A 21,089-nucleotide genomic window follows, 5' to 3' on the forward strand; every position below is an offset into this window, starting at 1 on the left:
AAAAAGGGGGAAAAACTAAAAATTACCCTGACAGACTTAGCATCAAACTACACAAACTTACTTAAATATCTAGGAGGGGGGAGAATAAAGCCGTTGCGGGCAAGACTAGAAATTGATGAGGACGCGGTCGTCTCTGATAGAAACAACAGAGCCGCCGACGTTCCACAAAAGAAAAAAACTTGTTTCGGTCTAAACGCAAAAAATCCGCCTCTATGCGCTTATGAATAAAAGACTTAGTAGAACGGAGAACGGTCAGACGGTCAACGTAGTTGCCGTCGAACAAGGCTTGGCAGCGGGACTTCAAATTTGCCACTTCAAAACGGAAATCAAAACCAGACGAAACGGTGTGTCTTATTTGTGGGGTTAAAACCCTCTGCGAAAAATACCACTGCTGGGGAGATGGAAAAAGTGGGCCCGCAAACACGTACACCCATGTACGTGGCCCAATCCCACAGCACGGTAACAAAGGAACAGTCCCATAGCAAATGCAAAAGGGACTCATTGCTGTTACAATTAGGCCGAGGGCACTTACCCCGGCCAATGCCCCACGAACAAAGGCGCTGAGCCGTCTTCACGGCGCTCCAAACAATGCGCCAGTTTAAGTCCCGCAGGAAATGATCTAAAGAGTTGTTCACAATAAATGAACAATGCAGGACGGCATAATTGATGTCTGTGCGCGGAAGCGCCACTGACACTTGATTTAAAAAACACATTGTAAAGATTATTTACAGGTGACGGTGTTCCAGTTAATAGACAGTACATTAGGGAGAGAAAGGATGAGATTACAGAACTTGACATAAATGCGAGGGACCGTCGAGGAATGAGGACGGCTATTAGAGAAGAGACCAGTCGGAAGAAAGTTACGAAGAGAAATGGAACACCAGAAAAGAGCTAAAAAACTCCAAGGCGGAGCTACATGACTACAAAGCGAGCTGAAACCCTTAATAAAAAGAGCATCAGCTTTAAATCTAAAATTAAAAACACCTAGGCCACGCTGTCGACAGACTGACAAACAGTGGACCGGCGTACTAGTTCCGTCTTACCGGACCATAGAAAAGAAAAGATGATCTTGTTGATCCTCTTCTCCACGGTGACCGGCAGCGGGTAGACAGGAGCTACATACAAAAGGTAAGATAAAAGGACTGTGTTAATTACAGTCACTTTGCCAATTAATGACAAGTGGCGTTTATTCCAGTTTTCTACTGAAGACTGGAGTTTTACTAGGCGGTCTTCCAATTTCTGACGGCCATGTCTCCTTGCCGACCCAGAAGCCATTAATTTTAATGGGATCTGTTGTCCAAGAAATGGGGTAAAGATCCCCGAGTTTCTCTCGCCATTCACCTAAAACAAAACCTTGAGATTTGGTGACGTTAAGTCTTGAGCCACTTGCACCTGAAACAAACCTATAATGCTAAAAAGTCTATGAAGCGAGGAAATATTGCGAACAATACAAGTTGTATCGTCCGCATATTGTAAAATTTTGCACTGCAAATTGTTACTGCCAGGGATAAAAATACCTTGGATGCCCCTATCGTTACGGACAGCCGCAGCGAAGGGTTCGATGAAAATAACATAAAGAAGAGGAGACAGGGGACAGCCCTGTCTAACACCTTTCTGTAAAGAAAAGGACTCGGAAAGAAAACCATTAGCAAGAACTTGGCTGAAGATGTCAGTGTATAATATTTTGAGCCATCTGATGAAATTAGGCCCAAAACAAACTTGTGAAGAACTTGATAAAGAAAAGACCAGTTTACACGGTCGAAAGCTTTTTGCTGGTCAAGAGAAATAAAAAGTGAATTAATTTCCTTCGTCTGCGAAAAAAACAAGGTCCCGTAAAAGCCGGGAATTATCGTGAATGGAGCGCCCTTTGACCCCGCAGGTCTTGAAAAGGGCTAATGATAGAAGATAGAACTGAAAGAAAGACGGTTACAAAGAGATTTAGCTAGAATTTATAATCCACATTGAGCAGAGAAATAGGCCTTTTGTTTTGAGGCAAGGCGGGATCACCTGACTTGTCCAAGAGGGTGATAATGCCTGTTCTCTGTGAATTAGCCAAAATCTGTAAATCAAAAGAAGTGTTAAAAACACTAAGCAAATCTGGACCAATGAGGTCCCAGAAGGTGAAATAAATTCTTTAGGCAAACCGTCGCTGCCGGGGGATTTGCCGTTCTGCATACCCCGCACAGCAGCGTCGAGTTCACTAGACAAAAGAGGAACTTCAAGATTATTAATATTCTCTTCGGAAAGAGTATCAGAGATCTGATCTAAAAAGAAGGATTGGAAACTGTCAACAGTTTCATCCCTCGAGAACAAAGAAGCATAAAAATCTTATAAATATCTACAATTTCTGAGGGTGAAGAAGAGACAGTCCCGTCAGGGCGCTTAACTGAAGAGATAGAAGAAGCTTTTTTATGATTAAAATCTGTCTTGAAGAACTGGCTGGAGGGGTGCTCTCCCTCATTCAGACGATGGATGCGGGATCGCACCCTCGCTCCTTCGGCTAAAAAATCATCTAATTCAGAAAGAGAAAGTTTAACTTTGTTTATATTCAGCAAGAAGATTCTCATCCTTGCTCCCTTGGTTCAGAAGGGAAGTGATCCGCTCAAGATAAGAAAGAAGACGATCTTTCTCCTTTTTTCTGGTCTGAGAAAGACGGCAAGAGTGGCTATAATTAAACGTTTGCTACGGAGCTTCACATCCTCCCACCAATCCAACTCGTTATCAAAACCTTCTTTGAGCGTTCGCCACCCCCTAAATAGGCTGACCTAAAAGCTTCTTGAAAGGTCACATCTGTTAAAATGGAAGTATTACATTTCCAATATCCTCTTCCTCTCCTAGGAAGAGAGGAAGGGTTAAAGTTAAAAACAACACCATCATGGTCTGAGAAGTAGACAGGCACATGTGAAATGGTAAATAAACTTCAAGGAATTAGTAATATAAAATCGGTCCAGCCGACTGCGAATGGTATTTGAGGCATTTCTCCAAGTAAAATATCTATCATCAGGATAGGTGGTCCTCCAAGGGTCCATCAGATTAAAATCGTCACACACTGAACGAAGTTCCTGGTGACCGATGTCGCAGGTGACAGAAGATGTACCTATTTTCGTCCAAAGCAGAATTAAGAACACAAATTAAAAATCACCGCTAAGATGAATGGACAATTCCCAGTAAGTACTGGGAAAGATTATTGAAAAAATTCTTTTTATGAAGGGGGTCATTAGGAGCATAGACTGAAATCAGTCTAAAGCGACCACCTGACCCATCTAAAAAACAGCTAGCAATTCTCCTTGCAAATCACTTTTAAAATCTGACAGTTTAAAAGAAGAACGTGGATTTAGAAGAATGGCAGTGCCACAAGAAGAAGAAGTACCGTAACTGGCTAAAATGTCCCCTTTCCACTCCGATTTCCAGAGTTGCAGATCTTCGGGGCAGTTATATGGCACTCCTGCAAAAAAAAAACAAACGTCATAATCAAGACAAAGGTGAAAAACTTGGTGACGCTTGTGAAATTCACGCATGCCATTTACATTAAGGGGTAAAAATAGTAATCATTAGGTTAAAAAGGAAGAATGCCTGGAGAAATGCCATTTAATTAAGGGAAAAATTTATATGAATTTCTTGAAGAAACCCGCCTGTTTCAAGATGGCGTCAGCAGCGTGTCTCCGGCAAATGTGCCGGCTCCACCTGCCTGGCGTATATGCTTTGAACTTGCACCAGGGACACTTAAGTTGAGTAAGTGTGGTGTCCTTGTGCACCGATGAGGCATGTCTGACTAGGCCAGACCATGCGGGACAGGTAAAAGAACAGGACGAAACTTTACATCTTGCTGGCTTGCTGATTCCAGGGAGATTCAGCGAGCTAATATGTTTTGTACATTTTTCTGTCTTCACAGGGTCCACTCCATCGACCTCGTGGCGGTGGAATCGCCCTCGGACTCGACATCCGACGAGTCAGATGACGAGCCAGAGGAGGAGGAGGAGGAGTAGGGTCCCACATTAGGGGCGGGAAATACTTCAGTTTTTCAGTAAGCTCCGTGGCCGAGTGGTAGAGAGCACATGTAGAAAGTAATAGACCGTGGTTCGAGTCCCAGCCTGCCGCTTTCCTTTATTGCTTGGTTATTGTTTTTGTTTTGTTATTTTTTCACTTCTTATTTCCCCTTTTGTAATAATTACTATTTTATTTCATTGATTTATTGTTTATTTCGTCATGAATTATAAGAAGAAAATTCGAAAGAAAAGAAAACATTCGTCATACCGTTTTCATTTGCGCTTATAATACTTATGTATCATATCATTCGGTCCCGCGGTTAGTTAATTGAGAGAGAAGAAGAAAAGAAACAAACTGGAAACAAATGTCAACGCACAATTATTTGTCCATTTTTGTAACCTTTGGTGAATAAGTCATTCACATTCTACATGAGGCAACATTTAGACAATACATATACATAATGTATGGCTAATGTACTCAGCCAGCCGGCCGGTCACATACGCAGTGCGTAAATTTTGCATACTGCCTTAAGTTAAAGGACACAGTGGAATTCTATCTGGAACAGTGTTCTATTGTTATAAAAAAATTAGAGAAATGTTTCGCTATGAGTGAAGGTAGAGGTGGGTTAGACAGGACGACAAATCTCTTTTTTGAAGGTTGTGGTGGCTCTGAAAGAGCCTTTTGGGTTTGTGGATGCAAAGTAAGTTCTTTTCTTTACTTTGACACTTTGGCGGTCTTCTTGGGCAGAAGAACTTGCTGGATGTTGGGAAGGACACCACCCGCGCGATGGTAACTCCGCTCATCACTTGTTTCACTCCTCGTCGTTGCGTATAGCTGCTGCAGATGGCGGGGATTAATTCTCGTCTTCTTGTTGTCTCTCGTCAGCGTTTCCGGCCAGTTCCAGATCTCCGCGGTAAGGTACTCCATCACTGCCGCAAGGTAGAACCGGTGCACCGGCACCGACACGCTGGGCGTAGTTGCCCTTACGCAGAAATCTGTGAACACGACCCACGGGAACTGGAGTCCCGCCCTGGAGGACCTGCTCTTGGCCTTGTTCTTGCTTTGCCGCCTTTCCTCGCCCAGTCATCTTGACAGTATAGTGACAGAAGATGATGTACTCTGCAGTAAAGGTGGTGTGTGAATGAACCCACTTGGAAAACACAACACTAGTTATAGCGTCTGGTGATTGGCTGAGCGTGCCAAGTAGCCATCACGCGACACGGGCGTGCCCGTCGCACGGTTGGTGCACCGCATCCATTTTGGACGCGGGGGACGAGGGAACAAAAAATTACAACTGTGTCATCGTCGTTCAAAGTAATGGAATCACTAGATAAACACAGAAACATGCAACATTCTTACCTCCATTTTAAGACGTTTTAATTGTTATTCCGCCGAAGAAGTCCATGATCTTTCGACCAGCCTCCGCACAATGGCAGTGATCGTTGCTCTCACGCGGCGGTTAAAACTGGCCTCGGTTTCTTGCTAGATATTTGTAACATCCCACAGACGAATCCTAATTTATTTTTTAATAGTAACCCCTCAACAAAATGCAAGCACTCGTCCGGAGATTGAAAGAAATGACCAATTGCAAAGGCTGTGGCATAAATTAAATTATGTGTTTACGACGACGACAAGACTCAGGGATTAACTTTAATCGCATTACCTCCCCTCGCCTCACGAAGGGTAAAAGAATATTTAAAAAAAAAAAGAGAGAGAGTGAAAGGGACACAACAGAATAAAAAAAGGTTAGTTTGTAAACCTAAGAAATGGGCTGATCGGGCGACTGGCAATGACTGACTGGCAAATCTCTTTTTGGAAACTGTGTTGGCTCTGAAAAGAGCCGTTTGGTTTTTGAAGCCTTCAAAATTTCTATTTTGAAGTCGTGTACTTGGTGACGGCCTTGGTGCCTTCGCTGACTGCATGCTTAGCAAGCTCCGCGGGAGAAGTAGGCGTACTGCTGTCTGCACTTCACGGCTTGTGATGGTGGACTTCTTGTTGTAGAGAGCGAGGCGAGAAGATTCGCTGGCGATGCGCTCAACACGTCGTTGACAAAGCTGTTCATGATGCTCATTGCCTTGCTCGAGATTCCGGTGTCGGGGTGCACCTGTTTCATCACTTTGTAGATGTAGATGCCGTACTCTCCTTGCGACGCCGGTGCCTCTTTTTGTTTGCGCTAACCGGACCCTTAGTATTTCCGGCCTTCTTCTGACCTTTTCCGCTAACTTTGGGAGCCATATTGGAGGACTTGGAATGTATCGGATCGTGAGATCGAATGAAAGACCAGCACGTCTTGGCCGGCTTTTATTGTGCACAGCTTGGATTCTGACCACCCATGCATCGTCCACTTTCCCGCCAGTGACCGCTTACCCATGCGTGAAGAAAGCGGTATGCGTGCATAGTTATACAATGCCGCACGGCACGACCCCCCCCCCCCTCCCCGGCAAGGGTATTTTTAGCCTTTTTCTCAGACTGACACGTGTATAAGTGTCCTTCTTAAATATTATTGTCTACTGAATTTCTGGGAAATAATAAAGTCATCTCCAGCGGAGGGCGAATTAATATGTCGTAGTGCACCAATACTTCTTTAAATGTTGTTTCCCCCTTATGCACCATCCATTTATAATGAATCATACAATGTAACGCAAAACCGACGAAAATAAGAGAACGAGTACCTGTATTGTCAAAACAGATAGGAAATATATATCATTATTACCTGCCCATAACAATTCAATTTTGCCTGGAACACGTTTCGGATGAGGCATACGTATAGAACCCAAAAAGTGGAATGTATTTGGACAGAATATCAACAATAATAATTCGGAAAAAAATCAACGGCCCTTTATTCTTTATTTGAAGGAAAACTCAGGGATTGGACTTAATCTCTCTTTGAAGAAGTAGTGGCTCTGAAAAAGCCGTTAGTTTTATTTCTTTTTGCGCACAACAACGTGCTCAAGCTCGTTCACCCCGAATTCGGCGGGCCAACTGGATGTCCTTGGGCATGATGGTGACCCTCTTGGCGTGAATGGCGCACAGGTTGGTGTCTTCGAAGAGGCCGACGAGGTAAGCTTCGCTCGCTTCTTGCAATGCCATGACGGCAGAACTCTGGAATCGCAGTTCAGTTTTGAAATCCTGTGCAATTTCACGCACAAGTCTCTGGAATGGCAGCTTTCGGATCAGCAGTTCGGTGCTCTTCTGGTAGCGGCGAATCTCACGGAGGGCGACGGTTCCCGGTCGGTACCGATGGGGTTTCTTGACACCGCCAGTCGCCGGTGCGCTCTTGCGGGCCGCCTTGGTGGCCAACTGCTTCCTGGGGGCTTTCCCCCGGTGCTCTTTCTTGCCGTCTGCTTGGTGCGCGCCATGGTCAAGGGTATGGTTTGATGAACGGTGATCACAACTGAGTGCAGATTGAGCGAACGGACCCCGCCTCTTAAGGCCGGCGCATAGCATCCTAGGTTGGAAGCCTAACAATGGGCTATCTTCCGATTGGGTGCTTCGGGGGCCAAGCGGAGACGCTTCAGCTTCTTTCAGTCAAAAGAAAACGAACCTTTAACGACGGGGCACCGTAGTCAGAACCTGTTTTTGTATTAATTGATGTTCCCCGAAGGGAGTGGGCCGAATCCCGGATGTACTGCTATACCGGGCCAACCCGTGGCCGGGACGAGGCAAGCCTCTATTCCACGGCCCAAATCCAAAAATCAGTTTAATATACTGGCTGTTCAATGAACAGCGTTTCAGATATTAAGCTGAAAAGAACAGATACTAATTTTTGGTTTCGGGATCCTCCTAAAGAAGATCCCAGGATAGGGTAGTCACACTACACCTTAGTAAGTGAGGCTACGAGCCTCCCTACCCTTTTACCTACTATCAAGAACAAACAGACACTTGACAAAGACAAGACATGCAGTCTGTGTAGCCACGCTACCCACGCATTACCATGGTAGGGTACGACCCTAACTGACTGGCAGGAAAATATACAAACAGAAAACTATACCATGAAACTTCCGGACTCAACAACGCTCATGCGAGCAAACATGCACTAAAAAGGACCTAAAGGGTCCTAACCAACAGAGCGAAAACGCTCACAGGTCCGACCTAAGGAACCGAAACGGTCCTTAAACAACAAAAGCCAGCAAAAAGCCAAGCTTAGTAAAAAAAGGCCTAAGGGGCCCCAAAACCAGGAGCAAAAGAACTCCCACAAAAAGGGGACCTAAAGGGTCCCAAAAAACAAGGAGCAAAAGGCTCCCACAAAAAAGGACCTAAGGGGCCCCAGATAAACAAGGAGCGAAAGTCTTAAGGCTGTAATAGTGCAAAAAAACAAAATCACAACCTAAAGACAAGTTGGTCGTCTCTGATGAAACATACCGCTCCCGCACGCACCAGATGGTACGGAACTTGGCCCGGTCCAGCCGGACGAAGTCTAAACGAATGCGGTTCTTGACCGCAGCCTTGACACGGTGAAGCACGTGGTCGGCATCCGGCCGTGAGCCATCATACAATGTCTCACAGCGCGAACACCAAACCAACCACTTCACCGTGCTAATCAAATACCAGACCAGAAGAGAGTCTGGCCTGGTCTCTAGCCCTGACCCATACAAAACGCAGGAGCGGGTCAGGGAAAAATAGCGGCCAGGGCTTTACCACCAATGTGTTCGACCCATGCCCACAAAATGTAAACAAAAGGGCAGTCCCAGAAAACGTGGCCCAGTGATTCGGGAGCGGCACAGCCAACCCGAGGACACTGGCCGTCACCAATGCCCCAATGGCCTAAACGTTGGGAAGTTTTCAAGGCTCCCCATATCACCCTCCAATTCAAGTCGCGCAAGCGGTTACTCAAATTGGAGGAGTGACACAATTTAAAAAGATGAAGAAAATCATCGCACCAACCGCCGGACACTGGACCGGCTGCTGACCTGACAACAGGTCATACAGTTGTCGGACCGTAATTGGCCCCCAGTCAATATCCGGCGAAATTGTAGATACAAGCAGGACCAGCCTGCAAAAATGGCGATAAAACCCAGTGGGTTGGAGGGCGTGTGGGGTATCATTCCTCCAGATGTTACGGGGGAGAACCCCAAGGAGTGACGAGGCCGCCCAGTACAGAGAAAAAAATCTCCAAGGAGGACCATCGTCACTCAACAAAACCCTAAACCCACTGACAAAGAGAAGCGTCACATTTGTGACGAATATTGGTGACCCCAAGGCCACCATTAGCTAAAGTCTGGACAAGGACTGACCTTTTTACAAGTTCAGTCTTGCCAGACCAAATAAACGAAAAAATGGCCCGGTTAATAACCCTCTCTACCGAAACCGGCAGAGGATAAACCGGGGCCAAGAAAAACAACGGAGTTAAAATCAAGGTGTTGACCAGCAACACCTTGCCTAAAAAGAGAGCATTCTCCCTTTCCACATGTCCAAAGTGGACTGCAGATTGGGGATCGCTCTCTCCAATTCATAGGGCCCATGTCCCCACCGCCAACCCAGACACCGTTGATTTTAATCGGGTCTCTGGTCCACTGGATAGGGACCTCGTCGGGAAGGCAGTCGGGCCATGAGCCAAAAACCAAGCCTTTCGACTTGGCAAAGTTAAGGCGAGACCCGCTCGCACGAGAAAATGCATCGATGATGCCAAACAACCGCCTCACCGATCTGAAATCCCGAACTATGCAGGTTGTATCGTCTGCGTACTGCAGAACCCTGCATTCGAGGCCACTGGCCCCAGGGATTGTCAGACCGGCAAGACGGCTATCTTTAATGACAGTCTGAGCAAAAGGCTCGATAAAAAGCACGTATAAAAGAGGGGAGAGGGGGCAACCCTGCCTCACTCCCCTCGTGACTAAAAAGGGTTCTGAAAGAGAACCATTAGTTAAAACGGCACTGGATATGTTTGTGTACAACAGCTCTATCCAGTGCCTAAAATTAGGTCCAAAACCAAAACGGTCGAGGACTTTAAAAAGAAAATCCCAATTGACCCTGTCAAAGGCCTTCTGCTGGTCTAGGGAAATAACAAGGCAGTCAAGGTTCTTCCCATCCACGAATGCTACCAGATCCCGAAGGAGTCTGATATTATCATGGATGGACCTCCCCCTGACGCCACAAGTTTGAAACTGACCGACAATGTCGGGCAACACCCGACCAAGGCGGAGCACAAGGCCTTCGACAGGATCTTGTAGTCAACATTAAGAAGGGATATAGGACGCTTGTTCCTAGGATCAAGCGGATCCCCACCCTTCTCTAAAAGTGTGATGATTCCCAATCGCTGGGAATCACCTAGACTATTAAAAGAAAAGGCACAACGGAAGACCCCGAGAAGGTCGGGACCGACCAAATCCCAGAACTTCACGTAGAATTCCTTGGGCAGGCCGTCCCCACCAGGAGTCTTACCGTTGGCCATACTACGTAGAGCCACATCGAGCTCAGGCAGCCCAAGTGGGCTGTCCAAGTCAATGCGGCTAGCTTCGTCCAAAACATTGGACAGAGAGTCCAGAAACGGAGACTGCGATTCAACCTCCACAGGCTCGGCCGAAAACAAATCGAGATAAAAATCTCTATAAACTGTCGAGATTTCTTCCGGAGAGGAAACAATGTCCCCTCCAGGACTATAAACGGAAGAAATAGTTTTCTTCCGAGCCTGAGAGGTCTCGAGCTGGTAAAAATACCTGGACGGCTTCTCCCCTTCCTCGAGGTCACGAACCCGCGCACGGATCCGAGCCCCCTCCGCTTCAAAGTCGTCCAGTTTAGCAAGCTCGTTTCTAATTTCCTCGTGCCGAGCAAGACCTCAGGGTTACATTGCCCAGAATTGAGGGCGGAAACGACTGAGCGCAGGGCAGCCACAAGTGACTCCCTGCGCCGTCGTCTATTTCTTACCAACCGGCAAGAAAAGGAAATAATAAATCGCTTAATGCGGGACTTGACGTCCTCCCACCAGAGGAGTTCGTTTCCGTACCCCTCCTTGAGAGTCCGCCAGCCCGCATAAGCCTTTCTGAAATCCGTTTGAAAGCCAGCGTCGGCCAGGACGGAAACATTACATTTCCAAAAACCCCGACCGGCGCCGGCAATCTCCGGGAAATTAAATTTCAAATCAACACAGTCATGGTCACTGAAATAGCATGGCGAATGCCCGCAAGACACGACACCCACCGAACTGGATGTGTAAATACGATCCAGCCGGCTAGTGATCGTGTTTGCCGCATTTCGCCATGTAAAAGAATGCGTGGACGGGTTGAAAGACCGCCAGCAGTCCTTAAAAGAAAGTCGGAAATGAGGTGACCGAGCTCCGCGGCGCCGATCCCACAAGATGTGGAATCTGAACCACGGCGGTCAAGCTCTAAATCCAGGACACAGTTGAAGTCTCCTGTTAAAATAACAGGACAACTACCCGTCAAGAAAAAAGACAACTCCGTGAAGAAGAGACGACGCGACCTGGGGTCAGTCGGGGCATAAACTGTGCACAATCGCACACCCTTCCTCCCCCCGGACCGCGCAAAATTCCAGAAACGATCCTTCCATCAGAATCGATGGAAAGATCAGAAAATTCAAAAGGACTTTGGCAGGCAGAAGGATGACGGTCCCGCAGGAAGAAGATGTGCCAAAACTGGCAAAAATCTTCCCCCTCCACTCCCCTGCCAAGAAACTAAATCGTCATTGCCAGAAATATGACACTCCTGAAGACAGAAATATCATACTCCCGACAAAGACTAAAAAACGCGTCTCCTCTTCACGGGGTCACGCATTCCATTGACGTTCAATGAAAGCAAATTGACCATGGTGTGCTGAAGTGAACATATTACTCGGGTGGATCACCTTTCGGTTTACCACCCGAGTCTAGAGTGGCAGCGGGGGGGAAACTACTGTCCCCCACCCGCTTGTCCGTATCCGGGCCCTGGGGCTCGGACCGGCTAGTTTGTGTGTCCCCCGAAGGTGTTGTGCGGGGGACAGCACTAGTTTTGGATGAGCTTGTAGGCTCATCCACTTTCATCTCAGACTCAGATGAGTCTGAGAGACATTTCCCCGAGATTTTTTTGGGGACTGCACCCGAAGAGGGAGAATCGGAGCCAGAAGAGGGATGACGAGCCCTCTTCTTCATCTTCCTCTTCCCTCTAACGGGTAAAAAACCCACCGCCCTATCTATTGCAGCCGCCTGGCAGTCAATGGCGTCGCAAGACACCACGGGCTTGGCGTTAATACCCGTGCAGTCTGCGCAGCCGGCCACATGAAAGGGCATAGCCCTCGAAATCCCACGGTCGCAATGGAAACATTCCCACGCGACCGGAGACTTCAGAGGGCCTATCTGCCTCGAGCATTGAATGCACGATGCTCGAGGCAATTCAAAATTCGACGACTCGGAACTCTCCGAGTCTGACAAATCAGACCCGGGAGTTACAGCTGGGTTGGACTTCTCCGCCGCCGCCACGTCCAAAACGGGCGTGGGCTCGGGGAAGACGGAGAAGACTCCAACCCACTAGATTTGGCAGGAGAGGATTCCGCTCCAACAGATGGTACCGGAGCAGACTTCCCCTGCACTACTACATCCCCCCGTTTGGTGGGCTGAACTTTCCTGGCGAAGGATTTGGGACACAGCTTAAAGCCATGCCCCTCCTCCTCGCACAAAGTACAGACCACCCTGTTGGGGCATTCCCCAGAAGGGTGGCCTACAAGCAAACATTTGTAGCACCTTACGGTACTACATTTGTTTGCCGAGTGTGTCGGGTCCCCGCACCGGGCGCACGTCCGGGTTTGGCCGGAGTGGCCGACCCAGGCGTTGCGGTTCCCAATGCGGAGAACCGACGGTATAGATTTGACACCCGACATTAAGTACTGTCGGGTGCCAGTGAATACGGCAGGTTCCTCAGGGTAGGTTTGGAATCTTCCCTTGTGGACCCTGCCGTACCTAGACAAGATGGACCGGACGACATTGTCGTCCACGTCCATCTCAACGTACTTGACAGTGACCAGCTTCAGGCCGAATGATGATACACGGCAACCTGGAAGCCGGTCTAAAACTGGCTCAAACTTTCGAGCTAGTGCGACCGATTTGAACGTCATGTCAAATCGGCCGCCAGGTAGTTGCAAGGCCTCAAGGTGATTGGCCGGGATAATCCCGACCCCTTGAGCGCCTTGAAAACATCACTTGACGTCTCCTTGCCCCCAAAACTAAGTTCGAGGGCTCGGAGACGCCTGGCTTCGCTACCGTTTGACGGCATGCTAAGCCGAGAAAGAAAAAAGGAAAGGAAAAATCCGACTGGGATTTCTTTCACAAAAATAAGAAATACCGTTACAAGCTTGTAACGGTATTGACTATATTAAATATATACAACGAAGAGTGAGTCACAACTGCTGACTCACTCAACAAGAAGATAAATCACAGGTAGCAACTGCCTACCTGTGATAAAGAAAGAAAAATGAACGCGGAGGCCAGGCCCCGCAGACCCGAAATTCCCCACCGGTGTAGTGCAGAGAACCCCGAGCCTACAGGCCCGCAATACCCGCGCTACGGCCCGCTCCCCGCTGCCGACCCACCACCTAGTGTAACGGCGGTAGTCGGCTGCGTAACGGGTCACAAGCCGCAGCACAAGCACACGGGTCCCAACCCCGCAAACGCTAAAGAAAGGAGAAAATTCCCCAACAAAGGACTTCACGGGGCTATGCACACGCACAGCCCCACCCAAATGAATAGGGCCGTGCACGCTGCCACGGCCTAAACAAAGAAACACGTAGAAACGAATGGGCCGTGCACGCTGCCACGGCCCAAACAATAGACGTGTACAAATGAATAGGCTGGCGTGTACAGCACTGCGTACACAGCCAGCAACGAAAAACCAACACGAAAAACACCCAAAATATCACCAAAAATGAAACAAAAATCTGTAAAAACTAGACCTACTTGGTCTATAAACTAAGACGAAAACGTAGATACAAAATTATCGACTAACGCGATCTAAAAACTCGATTTTCTTCGAAGACAACCCGGAGCTCCGGGGAGGCGTGGCTGTCTGAAAAGAACAGATACTACACATGATCTTAGCCAAAAGGCCGAGAAGCGATAACGATTAATATTAAAACAATAGCGCGGAAAGGGATTATTCGTCTTGAAATACTGTTTGCTATTGTTCTTCTTATTATTTATTTTTGCCTTTTTTTGTTTCCTGGTGTGAAAACAAAAAAAAGACTCCTGCGCGTCCACGCAACTCAACGAAACCGGGGAGAGAGAGATGAGCAAGAAATCTCCGGCTTTCTCAGATTAACAGAGACATATACATTCTTAAAAATATTTCTATCATGCATTTTCATACACCTCGATCATATTTCACCAAAAATCTTGTTGAAAAAATTAATCCAGACAAAAAATGGGATCAATGCATCAGTGAGCGAGAGCGTCGGCACTAAATGCCGTACGTACGATGTACCGGACAAGCATATCAATAGATGGCGCCCTTCAACACTCCCGGTCATCGCGCCTCGGCGTTTCCCATCTGGGTATTTCTCAGGCCCTGCCATGGGTCCCACATTAGGGGCGGGGAAATACTTCAGTTTGTCAGTAAGCTCCGTGGCCGAGTGGTTAGAGAGCACATGTAGAAAGTAATAGACCGTGGGTTCGAGTCCCAGCCTGCCGCTTTCCTTTAATTGCTTGGTTATTGTTTTGTTTTGTTATTTTTTCACTTACTTATTTCCCCTTTTTGTAATAATTACTATTTTATTTCATTGATTTATTGTTTATTTCGTCATGAAGTTATAAGAAGAAAATTCGAAAGAAAAGAAAACATTCGTCATACCGTTTTCATTTGCGCTTATAATACTTATGTATCAATATCAATGCGGTCCCGCGGGGAGTTAATTGAAGAGAAAGAAAGAAAGAAAAGAAACAAACGGGAAACAAATGTCAACGCACCATTATTTGTCCATTTTTGTAACCTTTGGTGAATAAGTCATTCACATTCTACATGAGGCAACATTTAAGACAATACATATACATACATGTATGGCTAATGTACTCAGCCGGCCGGCCGGTCACATACGCAGTGCGTAAAATTTTGCATACTGCTTAAGTTAAAGGACACAGTGGGAATTCTATCTGGAACAGTGTTCTATTGTTTATAAAAAAAATTAGAGAAATTGATTTCGGCTATGAGTGAAGGTAGAGGTGGAGTTAGACAGGCAGCGACAAATCTCTTTTTTGAAGGTTGTGGTGGCTCTGAAAAGAGCCTTTTGGGTTTGTGGATGCAAAGTAAGTTCTTTTCTTTACTTTGACACTTTGGCGGTCTTCTTGGGCAGAAGAACTTGCTGGATGTTGGGAAGGACACCACCCTGCGCGATGGTAACTCCGCTCATCAACTTGTTCAACTCCTCGTCGTTGCGTATAGCAAGCTGCAGATGGTGGGGATTAATTCTCGTCTTCTTGTTGTCTCGTGCAGCGTTTCCGGCCAGTTCCAAGATCTCCGCGGTAAGGTACTCCATCACTGCCGCAAGGTAGACCGGTGCACCGGCACCGACACGCTGGGCGTAGTTGCCCTTACGCAGAAATCTGTGAACACGACCCACGGGGAACTGGAGTCCCGCCCTGGAGGACCTGCTCTTGGCCTTGCTTCTTGCTTTGCCGCTCTTTCCTCGCCCAGTCATCTTGACAGTATAGTGACAGAAGATGAATGTACTCTGCAGTAAAGGTGGTGTGTGAATGAACCCACTTGGAAAACACAACACTAGTTATAGCGTTCTGGTGGATTGGCTGAAGCGTGCCAAGTAGCCAATCACGCGACACGGGCGTGCCCGTCGCACGGTTGGGTGCACCGCATCCATTTTGGACGCGGGGGACGAGGGAACAAAAAATTACAACTGTGTCATCGTCGTTCAAAGTAATGGAATCACTAGATAAAACACAGAAACATGCAACATTCTTACCTCCATTTTAAGACGTTTTATTGTTATTCCGCCGAAGAAGTCCCATGATCTTTCGACCATCCTCCGCACAATGGCAGTGATTCGTTGCTCTCACGCGGCGGTTAAAACTGGCCTCGGTTTCTTGCTAGATATTTGTAACATCCCACAGACGAAATCCTAATTTATTTTTTAATAGTAACCCACTCAACAAAATGCAAGCACTCGTCCGGAGATTGAAAGAAATGACCAATTGACAAAGGCTGTGGCATAAATTAAATTATGTGTTTACGACGACGACAAGACTCAGGGATTAACTTTAATCGCATTACCTCCCCTCGCCTCACGAAGGGTAAAAGAATATTTAAAAAATAAAGAGAGAGAGTGAAAGGGACACAACAGAATAAAAAAAAAGGTTAGTTGTAAAACCTAAGAAATGGGCTGATCGGGCGAACTGAGCTGACTGGCAAATCTCTTTTTGGAAACTGTGTTGGCTCTGAAAAGAGCCGTTTGGTTTTGAAGCCTTCAAAATTCTATTTTGAAGTCGTGTACTTGGTGACGGCCTTGGTGCCTTCGCTGACTGCATGCTTAGCAAGCTCCCCGGGAAGAAGTAGGCGTACTGCTGTCTGCACTTCACGGCTTGTGATGGTGGACTTCTTGTTGTAGAGAGCGAGGCGAGAAGATTCGCTGGCGATGCGCTCAAACACGTCGTTGACAAAGCTGTTCATGATGCTCATTGCCTTGCTCGAGATTCCGGTGTCGGGGTGCACCTGTTTCATCACTTTGTAGATGTAGATGCCGTAGCTCTCCTTGCGACGCCGGTGCCTCTTTTTGTTTGCGCTAACCGGACCCTTAGTATTTCCGGCCTTCTTCTGACCTTTTCCGCTAACTTTGGGAGCCATATTGGAGGACTTGGAATGTATCGGATCGTGAGATCGAATGAAAGACCAGCACGTCTTGGCCGGCTTTTATTGTGCACAGCTTGGATTCTGACCACCCATGCATCGTCCACTTTCCCGCCAGTGACCGCTTACCCATGCGTGAAGAAAGCGGTATGCGTGCATAGTTATACAATGCACGCACGGCACGACCCCCCCCCCCCCCTCCCCGGCAAGGGTATTTTTAGCCTTTTTCTCAGACTGACACGTGTATAAGTGTCCTTCTTAAATATTATTGTCTACTGAATTTCTGGGAAATAATAAAGTCATCTCCAGCGGAGGGCGAATTAATATGTCGTAGTGCACCAATACTTCTTTAAATGTTTTCCCCCTTATGCACGTTCACCCCCGAATTCGGCGGGCCAACTGGATGTCCTTGGGCATGATGGTGACCCTCTTGGCGTGAATGGCGCACAGGTTGGTGTCTTCGAAGAGGCCGACGAGGTAAGCTTCGCTCGCTTCTTGCAATGCCATGACGGCAGAACTCTGGAATCGCAGTTCAGTTTTGAAATCCTGTGCAATTTCACGCACAAGTCTCTGGAATGGCAGCTTTCGGATCAGCAGTTCGGTGCTCTTCTGGTAGCGGCGAATCTCACGGAGGGCGACGGTTCCCGGTCGGTACCGATGGGTTTCTTGACACCGCCAGTCGCCGGTGCGCTCTTGCGGGCCGCCTTGGTGGCCAACTGCTTCCTGGGGCTTTCCCCCCGGTGCTCTTTCTTGCCGTCTGCTTGGTGCGCGCCATGGTCAAGGGTATGGTTTGATGAACGGTGATCACAACTGAGTGCAGATTGAGCGAACGGACCCCGCCTCTTAAGGCCGGCGCATAGCATCCTAGGTTGGAAGCCTAACAATGGGCTATCTTCCGATTGGGTGCTTCGGGGGCCAAGCGGAGACGCTTCAGTGATCACGATTTCCGTACGTTGAAAAAGTATAGACGTTAAATTTCAATCGAAAATGCTGCTTTTCCGAGCCTATAGTATTATGAGCCCTCGGCAACAGAATCCATTTGGGATCGTTGAGACTACAATATTTCTCCCACCCCCTACTTGGGATTAATTGAACCCCAATAAACACCCCCTCCCCCACCCCCTAAAAGAAAAGTGACAAACATACGGATTTCCCTGGCTGCTGTTTATGTTTGTTTTGTAATAAAGACAATAATCACACACACCCATTCGCGAACAAAATGTCACGGATCCCTCTATACGTTCCCCGCTATATCCTGAGACGAGCACCCAGTAATTATTACTTCATGGACTTTGACAAAAAATGGAGACCAGACATGTTTTACAGTGGAAATAGGGAGGGGAAAAGCAACTCTAAGAACACACATGACAAGGACAAGTGAAATCGAGTAAAATCAAGATTCAATCTCTTTTTTGAAATAGTGGTGGCTCTGAAAAGAGCCGTTCGGTTTGATTTTTGGATATGGTGTCTAGCCGCCGAAGCCGTACAGCGTGCGTCCCTGTCTCTTCAGCGCATACACCACGTCCATTGCAGTGACAGTCTTCCTCTTGGCGTGCTCGCAGTAGGTGACTGCATCGCGGATAACGTTCTCCAGGAAAACCTTGAGGACTCCGCGGGTTTCTTCGTAGATGAGCCCGGAGATACGCTTGACTCCTCCGCGGCGGGCCAGCCGACGAATGGCTGGTTTAGTGATTCCCTGGATGTTATCTCGGAGAACCTTGCGGTGTCGCTTGGCACCCCCTTTGCCTAGTCCCTTTCCTCCTTTGCCACGGCCAGACATGTTTGTGTCTCCTCAGTCGGTTGTAGATGATTCAATGGCCATCCCAGCCCCGGCGAGGCAACTTATAGGACATGCGCGGACGCGATATGAGCATGCGAAGCCATCAACTGTTACGGCGCCCTCTGGCGACCAATCGTGGCAGGAGCACTCATCCTGGGAAACAAACAAATCAGAAGCAAAACAAGGGGGAAAAGGGATAACAAATAAGAAAAGGAAGAAGATGCCTAGAAACATATTGCAACGAGACTCAAACAATACATTTATAACCAGACACAGAGGGGTCGTGGCCAAGCCTTTTTTTTTTTTTTTTTTTTTTTTTCACCTTGAACGGAAATCAATGGAAACGCCAACATCATAATTTAACAAGACTTTACACACTTACTAATATTTACCGTAATTCAATGTGAAAGCCCTGTCACCAAAACGTCAAAAGAAAACGAACCTTTAACGACGGGGCACCGTAGTCAGAACCTGTTTTTGTATTAATTGATGTTCCCCGAAGGGAGTGGGCCGAATCCCGGATGTACTGCTATACCGGGCCAACCCGTGGCCGGGACGAGGCAAGCCTCTATTCCACGGCCCAAATCCAAAAATCAGTTTAATATACTGGCTGTTCAATGAACAGCGTTTCAGATATTAAGCTGAAAAGAACAGATACTAATTTTTTGGTTTCGGGATCCTCCTAAAGAAGATCCCAGGATAGGGTAGTCACACTACACCTTAGTAAGTGAGGCTACGAGCCTCCCTACCCTTTTACCTACTATCAAGAACAAACAGACACTTGACAAAGACAAGACATGCAGTCTGTGTAGCCACGCTACCCACGCATTACCATGGTAGGGTACGACCCTAACTGACTGGCAGGAAAATATACAAACAGAAAACTATACCATGAAACTTCCGGACTCAACAACGCTCATGCGAGCAAACATGCACTAAAAGGACCTAAAGGGTCCTAACCAACAGAGCGAAAACGCTCACAGGTCCGACCTAAGGAACCGAAACGGTCCTTAAACAACAAAAGCCAGCAAAAAGCCAAGCTTAGTAAAAAAGGCCTAAGGGGCCCCAAAACCAGGAGCAAAAGAACTCCCACAAAAAGGGGACCTAAAGGGTCCCAAAAAACAAGGAGCAAAAGGCTCCCACAAAAAAGGACCTAAGGGGCCCCAGATAAACAAGGAGCGAAAGTCTTAAGGCTGTAATAGTGCAAAAAACAAAATCACAACCTAAAGACAAGTTGGTCGTCTCTGATGAAACATACCGCTCCCCGCACGCACCAGATGGTACGGAACTTGGCCCGGTCCAGCCGGACGAAGTCTAAACGAATGCGGTTCTTGACCGCAGCCTTGACACGGTGAAGCACGTGGTCGGCATCCGGCCGTGAGCCATCATACAATGTCTCACAGCGCGAACACCAAACCAACCACTTCACCGTGCTAATCAAATACCAGACCAGAAGAGAGTCTGGCCTGGTCTCTAGCCCTGACCCATACAAAACGCAGGAGCGGGTCAGGGAAAATAGCGGGCCAGGGCTTTACCACCAATGTGTTCGACCCATGCCCACAAAATGTAAACAAAAGGGCAGTCCCAGAAAACGTGGCCCAGTGATTCGGGAGCGGCACAGCCAACCCGAGGACACTGGCCGTCACCAATGCCCCAATGGCCTAAACGTTGGGAAGTTTTCAAGGCTCCCCATATCACCCTCCAATTCAAGTCGCGCAAGCGGTTACTCAAATTGGAGGAGTGACACAATTTAAAAGATGAAGAAAATCATCGCACCTAACCGCCGGACACTGGACCGGCTGCTGACCTGACAACAGGTCATACAGTTGTCGGACCGTAATTGCCCCCAGTCAATATCCGGCGAAATTGTAGATACAAGCAGGACCAGCCTGCAAAAATGGCGATAAAACCCAGTGGGTTGGAGGGCGTGTGGGGTATCATTCCTCCAGATGTTACGGGGGAGAACCCCAAGGAGTGACGAGGCCGCCCAGTACAGAGAAAAAAATCTCCAAGGAGGACCATCGTCACTCAACAAAACCCTAAACCCACTGACAAAGAAAGCGTCACATTTGTGACGAATATTGGTGACCCCAAGGCCACCATTAGCTAAAGTCTGGACAAGGACTGACCTTTTTACAAGTTCAGTCTTGCCAGACCAAATAAACGAAAAAATGGCCCGGTTAATAACCCTCTCTACCGAAACCGGCAGAGGATAAACCGGGCCAAGAAAAACAACGGAGTTAAAATCAAGGTGTTGACCAGCAACACCTTGCCTAAAAGAGAGAGCATTCTCCCTTTCCACATGTCCAAAGTGGACTGCAGATTGGGGATCCCTCGCTCTCTCCAATTCATAGGGCCCATGTCCCCACCGCCAACCCAGACACCGTTGATTTTAATCGGGTCTCTGGTCCACTGGATAGGGACCTCGTCGGGAAGGCAGTCGGGCCATGAGCCAAAAACCAAGCCTTTCGACTTGGCAAAGTTAAGGCGAGACCCGCTCGCACGAGAAAATGCATCGATGATGCCAAAACACCGCCTCACCGATCTGA

General features: G+C 47.6%; 3 non-coding genes across 3 annotated transcripts; all 3 read right to left on the reverse strand.

Moving 5' to 3' along the window:
• Positions 1 to 7,589: 7,589 nt before the first annotated feature.
• On the reverse strand, positions 7,590 to 7,781 carry LOC119733581. The gene has a single exon (XR_005271921.1). It is a non-coding gene; the product is annotated as a U2 spliceosomal RNA (small nuclear RNA).
• Positions 7,782 to 13,832: 6,051 nt separating this feature from the next.
• Positions 13,833 to 14,028, reverse strand: LOC119733531. Its single transcript, XR_005271892.1, has one exon. It is a non-coding gene; the product is annotated as a U2 spliceosomal RNA (small nuclear RNA).
• A 5,012-nt stretch (positions 14,029 to 19,040) lies between these two features.
• On the reverse strand, positions 19,041 to 19,233 carry LOC119733600. The gene has a single exon (XR_005271938.1). It is a non-coding gene; the product is annotated as a U2 spliceosomal RNA (small nuclear RNA).
• Between the last annotated feature and the right edge of the window lie 1,856 nt (positions 19,234 to 21,089).

The sequence above is a fragment of the Patiria miniata genome, unplaced genomic scaffold (assembly GCF_015706575.1).
Source record: "Patiria miniata isolate m_02_andy unplaced genomic scaffold, ASM1570657v1 HiC_scaffold_25, whole genome shotgun sequence".
Lineage (NCBI taxonomy): Eukaryota > Metazoa > Echinodermata > Asteroidea > Valvatida > Asterinidae > Patiria > Patiria miniata.